The 12,500-nt window shown below is 42.3% G+C and overlaps 1 protein-coding gene across 1 annotated transcript in view; it reads right to left on the bottom strand.

The window, feature by feature from the left end:
* Positions 1 to 12,500, bottom strand: part of LOC127651785 (polycystin-1-like) — an 81,333-nt gene that overhangs the window by 67,721 nt on the left and 1,112 nt on the right.

Below are 12,500 nucleotides of genomic sequence, written 5' to 3'. Positions count from 1 at the left end.
TCTACCAGGATGAGGAAGGGGAGAAGGGGAGGAAAACCCAAAAAAACGTGACACCTACACGCCGTAACGGCGATCGTGCGAAATTAACAAAACATTTTAAAAAAGAGAGGGAAAACGCCAATGCGGAGCGGCAGTGAGAGGAGGGAGAGTAGCCGTAGCTTGGTCCTCGGCCACTCCTCCGCCCTCTAATGGACGAGGGCCATGCCTCCCCGGAACATCGGAGGCAGTCTTCCGGCCCCTGGTGGACAGAACGCCCCGCCGCGTTCTCTGGAAACAGAAGAGGTCTCCCCCGCCCTTGGCGGTCTGCCAGGAGCCCCTTCTCCCTTCGCGGTCGGCGGCCGTACCTCCACTCTCGGATGGCTGCGGCTTCTCCGTTGGGGTGGATGGAAGTGGCGAGGACTCTACTACGGTGCATCCATCCTCCTTCCCGGAGCTGTCCGTAAATCTCTCGGTCGCGCTGCCATCTTCGGTCGGCCTTTATCCCTCTAAAGAGCTAATTAGCATGATTAGGAGCCGGGTGTGTAGCATAATGACCCGGCCCTGCCCTCCGTCCTGTCACACATGTAAGTAAACATGTGCTACATGGACGCCTTCAACTGCTGCGCTCGCTGTTTTTCCAGCATCTTAGGTGGGATCTCAAACGTTAACGAGCTTGGGCTTGTGACGTCATAAACACAAAGAATTCTGAGCTAGCCGTTTTTGAGGCTTTGCTTCAATAAATGGTTTGGATCCACTGGGAAGGAGATTGGCCATCAAAACGGTACATTGTGCTACGCATCAAACGTTTTACGTAAACCGATTTGACTCTGCTCTTATTTGGTTTCTCTTGGTCTTGTACTTCAGCCTCCACTTTGAATTATTCTGTTCTTTCTTCCATTGCCTCAATCATTATTTCATGAATTCCTTCATTTATGTAGAATTTATTGACATCCCAAAGACAAAATTGCTGGAATATGAAATAGCACTCACATGTGGCTCACATTTTCCATGTAGCGTTTGAAATGCTTGATTTAGAGTCCAGATTCACTTCAGCAGACAAGAATCGATTGTGGTTCTGGGGGTTTGCTGAAACGGCTGTGAGATGGGAAACGCTGACCGTACGGTTCTTCGACAACCTCAAATTTATCTCACTTTTAAGAACGTTTTTGTCCCCAAACCGCTGGCAAGTATGCACACACACACACACACTTGATTCTTTGAGACACAGCGCACACTCTCTCTCTCCTCGTCTCTAACATAAAGCTCTAGTGTACTGATTCAACATGACTATTTAATGTGACCTCTTTGGTTTATATTAGCAGAAGTTAGGCTCCTGTGCGCAGCTCCATGCCAGAGCCAGAGCCCGTCGGCGGAGCTGCGCGAGGGAGCCAGTGTGTGACATATGGTTCTGTTTTACTTTACCAGGCACGCTGATTTCACCTTATGAGGGCCGAAGGGCCGTCTGGTGCCACTGTAGTAGAAGAGAGAGAAACAGACAGTAAGAGAGATGGCATGAAACCCCGGACATTCAGTCCCTGAGTGTTTCTTTCCACTGCTGGCACAATTTACCTGAGTAAAACAGTAAAATATGGAGAGAATATGACAGAAGAGACTTGTGTCTACACCGCAAACTACACTGCTCTGTTAACAATCAACAAAGCTGTCATCATATTGCGTGCTTGCAGCTTTGTTGATTATAGTATAATTGATCTAGATCTAGTTTTCTAGTCATGTTACGTCACTCTCTTTTGAAATAGAGAACTAGCGTACTTCATATGCCATACTATGCAGGATGCACTGTATTTAAGAAAGCACACAAAATGCACTTGTTGTGCCTTATTTGGTAAGGTATTAATGTAAACACAGTTATGTCTTATGAACGTCAACAACAGCACAAGAAAAGCTAATTTGTAATAAATATAACTAAATGCACTTTCGACACAATGCAGCCTTAATAGAGCATCTTTAATCAACAACCTCATTAATATTAATCAAACAACAAGAAAACCACACATTGCCCTTGGCTGGATCATTTTAGTAGCTTTTATGTTACATTTCATTACAATTTTTAAATGTAATACTTCAATACTTGATTCTGCTGTCTTAAAAAATGACTAGAGAACTTAAAACTATGTTTACTCAAGTTTGCTTAGTATTCTGTTGTAGTATCGAAACTATTATTGAGAATCGTCAAACTGCTTTCATATGCAAGCAAACGGGCATTATAAAGGAAATAAACCCAAATTAATCAGAATCAAATTAAATCTAATCAAAATTGGAATCGTAATCAAAACAAATCGAATCACATCGATATCAGCATCAAATCGAGAGCTTGTGCAAACCAATTAGAGGCAGACGATATATCGGTATTTATATACCGATTTTATCCTTTAGTCATTTACTGTGTAACTACATGTTGTATCATACATTGTATCAAATGGTACATAGTAGTTAAGGCCACCTAGTATAAAGTGGGACCAAATTTTTTTTTTCATTCTATAAATCAATTTTACAAAACAATCGGATGATTAATCGGTTATCGGCCTTTTCCACCACCTTAGCATAATCCACTATCGGTCGACCTCTAATCGCAATCTTAATGAATCTGATAATCTGGATCAAACCCTAAGCCCTAAAAAAAACAAAATTAAATATTGTTTTGAGTTAAGAAAGAGAACATGTAGTGCTAAGAGAGACATCAATGAGCACATCTATGTCAGAAACCGGTTGCCAGGGAACAATACTCATTAAAAGTATTCCAGCGAGCCACGTGATAAGCATCAATAAATGTTTCGAATAGAATGATACACTACTGTCATATTTGCATTGTAGCGCAACATATACAGTATATATAACACACACACACATATCTATCCATAAGGTATATATATATATATATAGAGTGAGAGAGAGAGAGAGAGAGAGAGAGAGAGAGAGAGATTGTACCAAGTATACAATATAAAAGTATATGTATTATTACATATAACATTGTACAGTTGAAGTCAGAAGTTTATATACGCTTTGGTTGAAGTCATTAAAAAAAATGTAAACCCTCCACAGATTTCATTTTAGCAAACTATATTTTTGGCATTTAGGACATCTACTTTATGCATGACATGAGTAATTTTTTCCAACAATTGTTTTCAGACAGATTGCTTCACTTTTAATGGACTATATCACAATTCCAGAGGGTCAGAAGTTTACAGACACCAAGTTAACTGTGTTTTTAAGCAGCTTGGAAAATTCCAGAACATGATGTCAAGCCTTTAAGCAATTAGTTTCTAATAGGGTAATTGGAGGTGTACCTGTGGATGTATTTTACGGCCTACCTTCAAACTCAGTGCCTCTTTGCTCGACATCATGGGAAACAAATACAAATAAAAATCAGCCAAGACCTAAAATAAAAATTGTGGACCTCCACACGTCTGGTTCATCCTTGGGAGAAATTTCCAAACACCTGAAGGTGCCACATTCATCTGTACAAACAATAGTACACAAGTATAAACACCATGGGACCACACAGCCATCATACCGCTCAGGAATGAATGTAGTTTGGTACGAAAAGATCAATCCCAGGACAACAGTAAAGGACCTTGTGAAGATGCTGGAGGAAACAGGTGGACGAGTATCTAGATCCACAGCAAAACTAGTCCTATATCGACATCACCTGAAAGGCTGCTCAGCAAGGAAGAAGCCACTGCTCCAAAACCGCCATAAAAACCCAGAGCAAAAATGTTTTGCAAAATGGTTTAAGGACAACCAAGTCAAGGTATTGGAGCGGGCATCACAAAGCCCGATAGAACATTTGTGGGCAGAACTGAAAAAGCGTGTGTGAGTAAGGAGGTCTACAAACCGGACTCGGTTACTCCAGTTCTGTCTGGAGGAATGGGACAAAACTTCCAGCAACTTATTGTGAGAAGCTTGTAGAAGGATACCCAAAACATTTGACCCAAGTTAAACAATTTAAAGGCAATGCTGCCAAATACAAAAGTGTATGAAAACTTCTGATCCACTGGGAATGTGATGAAACATTCATGCTGGATGGGATGATGGTCAGTATAAAGTGGGCATTGAGGATGACGGCACCGACAGTCAACATAAACAATAAATAGAGTAGAGCTGTAATCGCCACGGTAATGCAGCCAAGACACAATTGGCTGTAACCACGGTTACACACTAACCCACTAAACACCAGTCTGTCTGTTGTGGCTCTGTCAGAAAAAAGAAAGTGGGAGGAAGAAATAAAGAATAAAAAGGAAAGAATTTTATGCCGCACTCTGTTTTGTTTATGTTGGAAACTTCAGGAGGAGGGGCCAAATAATACTTGCCAGCGAGTTGTGTGTGTGTGTGTGTGTGTGCTTGTAATCATGTGTATCATTTATTTAGGTGTGTATAATTAAGAACTGAAGTGTATGTGTGTTTGTGTAAATATTGGGTCCACACAAGTGTCTTCACATACTTTTGCACATACGCACGTGCGTGTATTTCGCTCCTGATGAAGTCCAGAGTGGTACTGTTGCATGTCAGGGGCTTTTTCCGAACAATCGTCCACTGTGAGCCGCTCCGCTCAGGTTTTTATTCCTCAGCTGTGCTCTCTGTTTGACCCAGGCCGGCCTCATCATTCTGGACCACGTGGCAGAGTGAGCCCCTCTCCTCTTGGAAGTCAGCTCCGGAGAATGATTAACAGTGTACTTTCCAATTGCCGGGAAAAGAGGCGTGGGGAGGGTGAGAGAAGCTCTGTTCCCAAACCTAGTGAGCTGCCTTGCCTGCTGCCTACATAGTCATCTGTATTTCCGAGTGAAACAGGACATTTACTAAATCCATCGTGAATTGATTGGATCATTAAAAGAGGGCGTAACCAAAATGGAGCCAGGTGGTTGGAGGGGATTTGTGACATCAGCTGAAAAGGAAAGTCGATTCAGAGGCGGAGCAAGATATTGCACAACAGTATTAGGGTGTTATCTTTTGTTTAAAGCTCAAAGTATACTTTGGTTTAAATGCAAATGCTCAGCGTATGCGTATAGCCGAATGCTAGCCTTAACTGAAGTTTCTTCAAGCGGCCATGTCTGACCAACATGGGCTGGAGGGTGGGCAATAGGTTCTCTCTTCGTCTGTCTGAAGGGGTCCCCCTTAGTCGATTCACCGTCTGACTGGGAGGGCACAAGGAAAACTTAGGGGGCAATGCCACCCCTAGCCCTCTCTTAGACCTGGCTATGTAGCACAGTAAAAACAAAAAAACCAAGCACCCTCAAACGAACCTTAGAGCACCATCAATTGCAGACCAGGGCAAACGACTGCCCACGGGTCGATTTAACATGAATGTTTTTTTATTAGATCTTTAATTTATCTGGCTTTGGGAACTATCGCACATCCATAAGCTTTTAATATGCTCAGGGTTGCTAGATAATAGATGCAACACTTGCGTTACGGTTCGACTCGCTTCAACTCTACTCGATTTACTTTTCTGAGCTTGCATTCCACTGCAGTTTAGTGCCGCATCAACGTGGGTGGGATTATAGGCTGATCGTCATAGTTGCGCCACCTCTACTGCCATGACATCATCATAAACATGACACAAACTGACCATAAAGAATAACACGACCGCTAGCTGTTAGCTGCTAGCTCATTGTGCTGTATAAAGCAGTTGTTGAATGGTGATTTTACACAAGTGTATCAGTTAAATTGGGCTGGTTGTTTTAGAAGCTTCCAGTAGCTGCTCAACTAAATAAAGTAAAGCTTTCAAGCAGAGTATAGAGTTAACGTAACAAAACGTACCATCCTCCATCTTGGATCAACGCCAGTCCAGGGCACTCTCCCTCCCATTGCTCGCCGGTTTAGATAGCGTCAATTTGGTCGAATCACTTCCACTTTTCCTTGATGGTTCTGTAGTCACTTACATTTTTTAACTTTCCCTTACACTGTTGGTCGGTCCGGTGGTAGCCGTGTGCGGCCAACAGCTGAGACACTTCCTGAGAGACTTTATCGTTTCGCTAATCGCTAACGAGTGGACCATCTGCACCTCGTTTATTGACCACGGCGTGGTTTTGCACACAGCCATTTCTTTTTACAATTCAAAAGTCGCGTGTACAAATGATACTGTTAGCGCTGTTGCTAACTTTAAAACTAGCGGGTTGATGGCCCGTGTCGGAAATCCAGTAGTGACTGAAATCCGGTAGTGAATCCAAGCAAACACACAAATCCTTGCAGCATCAAAACTTATAAATGTGTATGATTGTGCAAATCAGTATTTGGGGTATATATATATATATATACCCCAAATACTGAGTTTAATAATACTGAGCAAATAATGATGAGTTTCAATAAATTGTGTATTCCACTGTAATAAGTTCCAATTCATTTTTTCATAATCGGGCGGGCCGGTCAAATCGTGTGACAGGCATGGTTCCGTGGGCCGGTCAAAACATTTTGGAGGGCCGAAATGGGCTGTAGTTTGGGGACCCCTGTTCTTGAGAAATAAAAGGGTTGGATCTACTGTCTAAACACACTTAATTCACTTGCAGTCCACACATGGCGGAAAACTAAACCACTTGAAAATCTAAATTAGCTGTTGTTGCACTAAATCAAGATACAGAACATGCATGAAATCATTGTGGAAGCTTCAGCACTGAAGTTCAATCGTCAGTACAGCATCAAATTGACTTCAGAGCTCAAACACCGGCTAAATACAGAAGAGGCACACATACTGTACGGTGCTCTTACGTATCATGTTATCTGCTCTGATAAGACCCCTTTAAATACTCACAGCAGGACATGCTCAGCTGTCTGGAGGAGCAGAAAAGAGAGAGAGAGAGAGAGAGAGAGAGAGAGAGAGAGAGAGTGGGCTGCAGTCACCATAGACATAAAGGGATAACCACAGAGGGAATAAGTTCCCCAATATTTAGATTAGTCAACAAATATGGAAATTTCATGCCCATTAAAGCTATTGATTTACCAGCAGCTTGAAGTGTAGATAACTACTTTTCCTAGATGGCAGATTGCCTCTAGTTGAACTTAACAATAAAGAAATGATGATTTGTTGGCATGCTACAGTCTCAAAGTAGCTTCCAAGACTGTGTGTGAGAGTGTTTTTGATCTGAATGGTTATTTTCACTTGAATGGGAATGAACAGAGATAAATACAGGAGTGACAGGGGAGGGGAAGCAGACTGCATACTGACATGAACGAAAACATTCCCAAACACACACAAGAACTCACGAGTTAATGATAAATCAGTGTTCATCTTATATTAACCACAGCCGTGCTGAAAATGATTTCCACAACTCCACTTGAGTCGAACAGAAACATTGCAAAGGTTCTGAACCTGCCTTGAGTGGGATTCTGGATGTGCACGGGTCTCTTGAACATCAAGGTTTAGGTCTGTTCTTAAGAACTCAACCAGGGGAAGTAACCCTTGATTGTGCTGAATGGATTAAAGGTTTCGCTAATGATTATAAGAGCCGTTTCCTAGCAGGCAATAAAACATAGACTTAAAGGAATCACCCAATGAGACTAATAGAGATTAGTTACTTGGGATCTTTAGGCAAGTAAGCAACCCAAAACACCCTAGCAACACCTTAGCAACTGCATAGCAACAGCCTGGCAACCACCAAACTAGCGATGTAGCTCAAACCAGTATAAACCACTACAGACTAGCACAAACCAATAAAAATATACCTAGCCCTACTATGGAGCATTTTAGACCAGCACAGACCACTGGAGACCATTAGAGACCATGGTGGAGCAGTAAAGAAGACCAGCAAAGACCAGTGGAGACCAATAGAGACCATGGCGGAGCAGTAAAAAGACCAGCACAGACCACTGGAGACCAATAGAGACCATGGTAGAGCAGTAAAGAAGACCAGCACAGACCATTGGAGACCAATAGAGACCATGGCAGAGCAGTAAAGAAGACCAGCACAGACCAGTGGAGACCAATAGAGACCATGGCAGAGCAGTAAAGAAGACCAGCACAGACCAGTGGAGACCATGGTAGAGCAGTAAAGAAGACCAGCACAGACCACTGGAGACCAATAGAGACCATGGTAGAGCAGTAAAGAAGACCAGCACAGACCAGTGGAGACCAATAGAGACCATGGCAGAGCAGTAAAGAAGACAAGCACAGACCAGTGGAGACCAATAGAGACCATGGTAGAGCAGTAAAGAAGACCAGCACAGACCACTGGAGACCAATAGAGACCATGGCAGAGCAGTAAAGAAGACCAGCACAGACCACTGGAGACCAATAGAGACCATGGCAGAGCAGTAAAGAAGACCAGCACAGACCACTGGAGACCAATAGAGACCATGGTAGAGCAGTAAAGAAGACCAGCACAGACCAGTGGAGACCAATAGAGACCATGGCAGAGCAGTAAAGAAGACCAGCACAGACCAGTGGAGACCAATAGAGACCATGGTAGAGCAGTAAAGAAGACCAGCACAGACCACTGGAGACCAATAGAGACCATGGTAGAGCAGTAAAGAAGACCAGCACAGACCAGTGGAGACCAATAGAGACCATGGCAGAGCAGTAAAGAAGACCAGCACAGACCAGTGGAGACCAATAGAGACCATGGTAGAGCAGTAAAGAAGACCAGCACAGACCACTGGAGACCAATAGAGACCATGGCAGAGCAGTAAAGAAGACCAGCACAGACCAGTGGAGACCAATAGAGACCATGGTAGAGCAGTAAAGAAGACCAGCACAGACCACTGGAGACCAATAGAGACCATGGCAGAGCAGTAAAGAAGACCAGCACAGACCACTGGAGACCAATAGAGACCATGGCAGAGCAGTAAAGAAGACCAGCACAGACCACTGGAGACCAATAGAGACCATGGTAGAGCAGTAAAGAAGACCAGCACAGACCATTGGAGACCAATAGAGACCATGGCAGAGCAGTAAAGAAGACCAGCACAGACCAGTGGAGACCAATAGAGACCATGGCAGAGCAGTAAAGAAGACCAGCACAGACCAGTGGAGACCAATAGAGACCATGGTAGAGCAGTAAAGAAGACCAGCACAGACCAGTGCAGACCAATAGAGACCATGGTAGAGCAGTAAAGAAGACCAGCACAGACCAGTGGAGACCATGGCAGAGCAGTAAAGAAGACCAGCACAGACCACTGGAGACCAATAGAGACCATGTTAGAGCAGTAAAGAAGACCAGCACAGACCATTGGAGACCATGGTAGAGCAGTAAAGAAGACCAGCACAGACCACTGGAGACCAATAGAGACCATGGCAGAGCAGTAAAGAAGACCAGCACAGACCACTGGAGACCAATAGAGACCATGGTAGAGCAGTAAAGAAGACCAGCACAGACCAGTGGAGACCAATAGAGACCATGGTAGAGCAGTAAAGAAGACCAGCACAGACCAGTGGAGACCAATAGAGACCATGGCAGAGCAGTAAAGAAGACCAGCACAGACCAGTGGAGACCATGGCGGAGCAGTAAAGAAGACCAGCACAGACCACTGGAGACCAATAGAGACCATGGTAGAGCAGTAAAGAAGACCAGCACAGACCAGTGGAGACCATGGCAGAGCAGTAAAGAAGACCAGCACAGACCAGTAAACCAATAAAGCAGCAGACAAGCACATGACAGTTTAGACCAATACAAACCAGCACAAATCATTCAAGACCACTACAGACCAGCACAGTAAGTGAAAACCACTGCAGATCAGTGAAGATCAATAAAGACCATCACTGAGAACTAAAGACCACTCACATCAGACCAATGGAAACCACCACAGACCTACTCAGATCATTAAAGACCTCTAAAGCATGTTTGGGCTGCTACAGACAATCACGAATTAGTAGAAGTGACTCTAGACAGGTACAGATTACTAAACCAAGCGGAGCAGAAGGATTTAGCATTAGTTACTCTGAAAGCATTGGACGGAAAGACATATTTCATGCTAGCTGAATCCCGCTGTCAACACCGCACATTTTACACATGAAGACAGACTTCCAATGGGCAATCTCATAACGTTGTCTTAACGTTGTGTAAGAAGTAAATATGGATTTGTTGGATATGTTGAAAATATGGGTATGTGTGCTGCCTGGTACACTACATAAATCTCATTATGGATGTTTATTTTCTGTGAGAAACAGTAGCGTGTTCATGTTAAAGCCACAGCACAGAAGCACTCAGACAGACTGGTTTACTCCAGCATGGAGTCATCGATGGGCTCGAGTCCTCTAGTCCTACTGTCATAACCATTAGCGGGTAGCACTGGGGAGTCGATCAAGTGACTGAGGCAGAGTCGATTTGACCACAGTAAGATCTGCCAGCAAACTCCAACTCTGAATGAAGTCACAGTAGAAGCAAAAACAATCAGAATACATCAGCATGAAGCCAAAATTAAAACAATGATAATCAGCTGACCAATGCATGTATGATGTCATAACAGTCAATGGGGCCATATTTGCCCAATGGAATAGAATGGGATGGCATTGAGGGTATATAAATACACAATTTAGGTCAAATTAATTAAATTGAATCAATTAACTGAAATGGTCAACATACGCTGTTTTCTATGGAAGCCCAGGAGTGTCATTTAAAAATTAAAATGACCAATCTATTCATTTGAAAATAAAATATACACATTTAAATGTTTATTTAATTCATGTTTTAAAAAGTTATTACATTTAACAATACAATTGTGCATTAATAAATCATATTTATTGATTCATGTTTAAAATGTAGCTTTCGAATCTTTGCATTATTTAAAATTGCATTTTAAAAAGGTATTTTGCAATTGCGTTTCCTCATCCATTTGCCAACGGCTTTTCATAGAGCAGCGTATAGTAGATCCGTGTGCGAGCGGAGACTCTCGCATGATATGCATTCATGACACTTAACAGAATTATGATGTCATAGAGCTACTGTCTATGGACTATTAAGGCAATTACTTTCATTTATCTGCACAATACATTTTTATTGTTTTTATTTATTTATCTGTTGATTTTACTTGGTGAATTAATAAAAAATGTCTGACATGCCCTGGTGCCCCCTGGAGAGGCGCACGTCCCGGTTTGAAACCCCCATTCTATAGCATTCGCTAGCTTTAGCTGCAGTCATTTTAGACTCTGTTTACAGCTGCTATTATGGATGATCTGATCACAAATGGGCAGCACTAGAAGTTGTAGATGCAGTGCAAAATGTTATGAGATTGGATTTTTGAGCATTGTGTTTTTGGTGATCCACAAGTATACACTGGTAGTCAAAAACACAACATTTTCCTCACAATGTTGCGTATGTGCTCAGATTAAATTTCTTCTGACTTTCTTGCAGTTTATTATGATTCAGTAACACACTGATATAGTGATTGATGTATGTCTTCATTAAATCAGAGACCCTTCTCTCGAAATCCCAACAAGGCAACAAAATATAAATGGACGTGCACTGCAACAACAACTGTTTACTTGACAGCTCATGTCACATTTCACACTAAGCATCATGGGACATATGACAGATGTGGATAATACAAATGTAAAAACGCAACAGAGTATCACAGAAAATAAAGAGATGACACTGTTTCAAATATGACACATATATTACTAAAGAATAAAACATATAATATAATCTTAAAATAATAACTATTCAGTATTATATTGTAATTAAAAATCTGATTGGGTCCCAAATTGTGAATAAACAACTGCAGGCTAGCACAGAGCACTAAAGACCACTAATGAGCAGCACAGACCACCGAGAGCTAATACAGACCGGTGAAGACTACTAAAGACCTGTGAAAGCCACTTCAGACCAGTAGAGTCTAGTGCAGACCAGCACAAATTAGTACAGACCAGTAAAAAACAAGAGGAACCTGCTCTTGAATTGCACTCAAAATGAGCCAATTCAATCCGAATATAATATTTTACTGCTGAGGATAACTAGAAAATGTATGTATGCTATAGAAATGTAAAATTCCCTGATACATTGTAAACCATAACGTTATCATTACTGGAAAAAAATCAAGTTGTCTAAAAGAAATGTTACTTTAAATGTCTTGAATGGAGTCACTGGAGTCAAATGGAGTCATTTAAATGGAGTCACTGGAGTTGTTTGGATTACTTTTGTTCTGCCTTTATGTGCTTTTGGAGCTTTGGGATCATAACAATCCTCTGCTGTTACAGTCCAAATCACTGAGTTCACATTACGTCTCCATTCTGATGGTTGATGTGAACATTAACTGAAGCGCCTGACCCGTATATGCATGATTTTATGCGCTGCTGCCACACGATTGGCTGATTAGATAATCACATGGATGATTGTTGGCGTCAAATGGACTTCGACATGTAAAAAAAACAACCCAGCTTACCTGGCACATCTTACCCCACTCTCCCCTACATACTCAACAGAGGTGCTCAAAGTATTCAATCTCTCTGGTGCATATATGAAATGGACAACACATGCTGAAGTTGAGAACAGTGTTCTGAGCGCGAGGATGCCGCAGTGAACCTATAGCCCATACAACACCATCATAGATAATAAGGTCATATAAATACAGGAGTACAT

Source organism: Xyrauchen texanus, chromosome 11, assembly GCF_025860055.1.
Source record: "Xyrauchen texanus isolate HMW12.3.18 chromosome 11, RBS_HiC_50CHRs, whole genome shotgun sequence".
In the NCBI taxonomy this organism is placed as follows: domain Eukaryota; kingdom Metazoa; phylum Chordata; class Actinopteri; order Cypriniformes; family Catostomidae; genus Xyrauchen; species Xyrauchen texanus.
The sequence above is the reverse complement of the archived record's forward strand: the minus strand, read 5'-3'. Positions and strand labels throughout refer to the sequence as shown.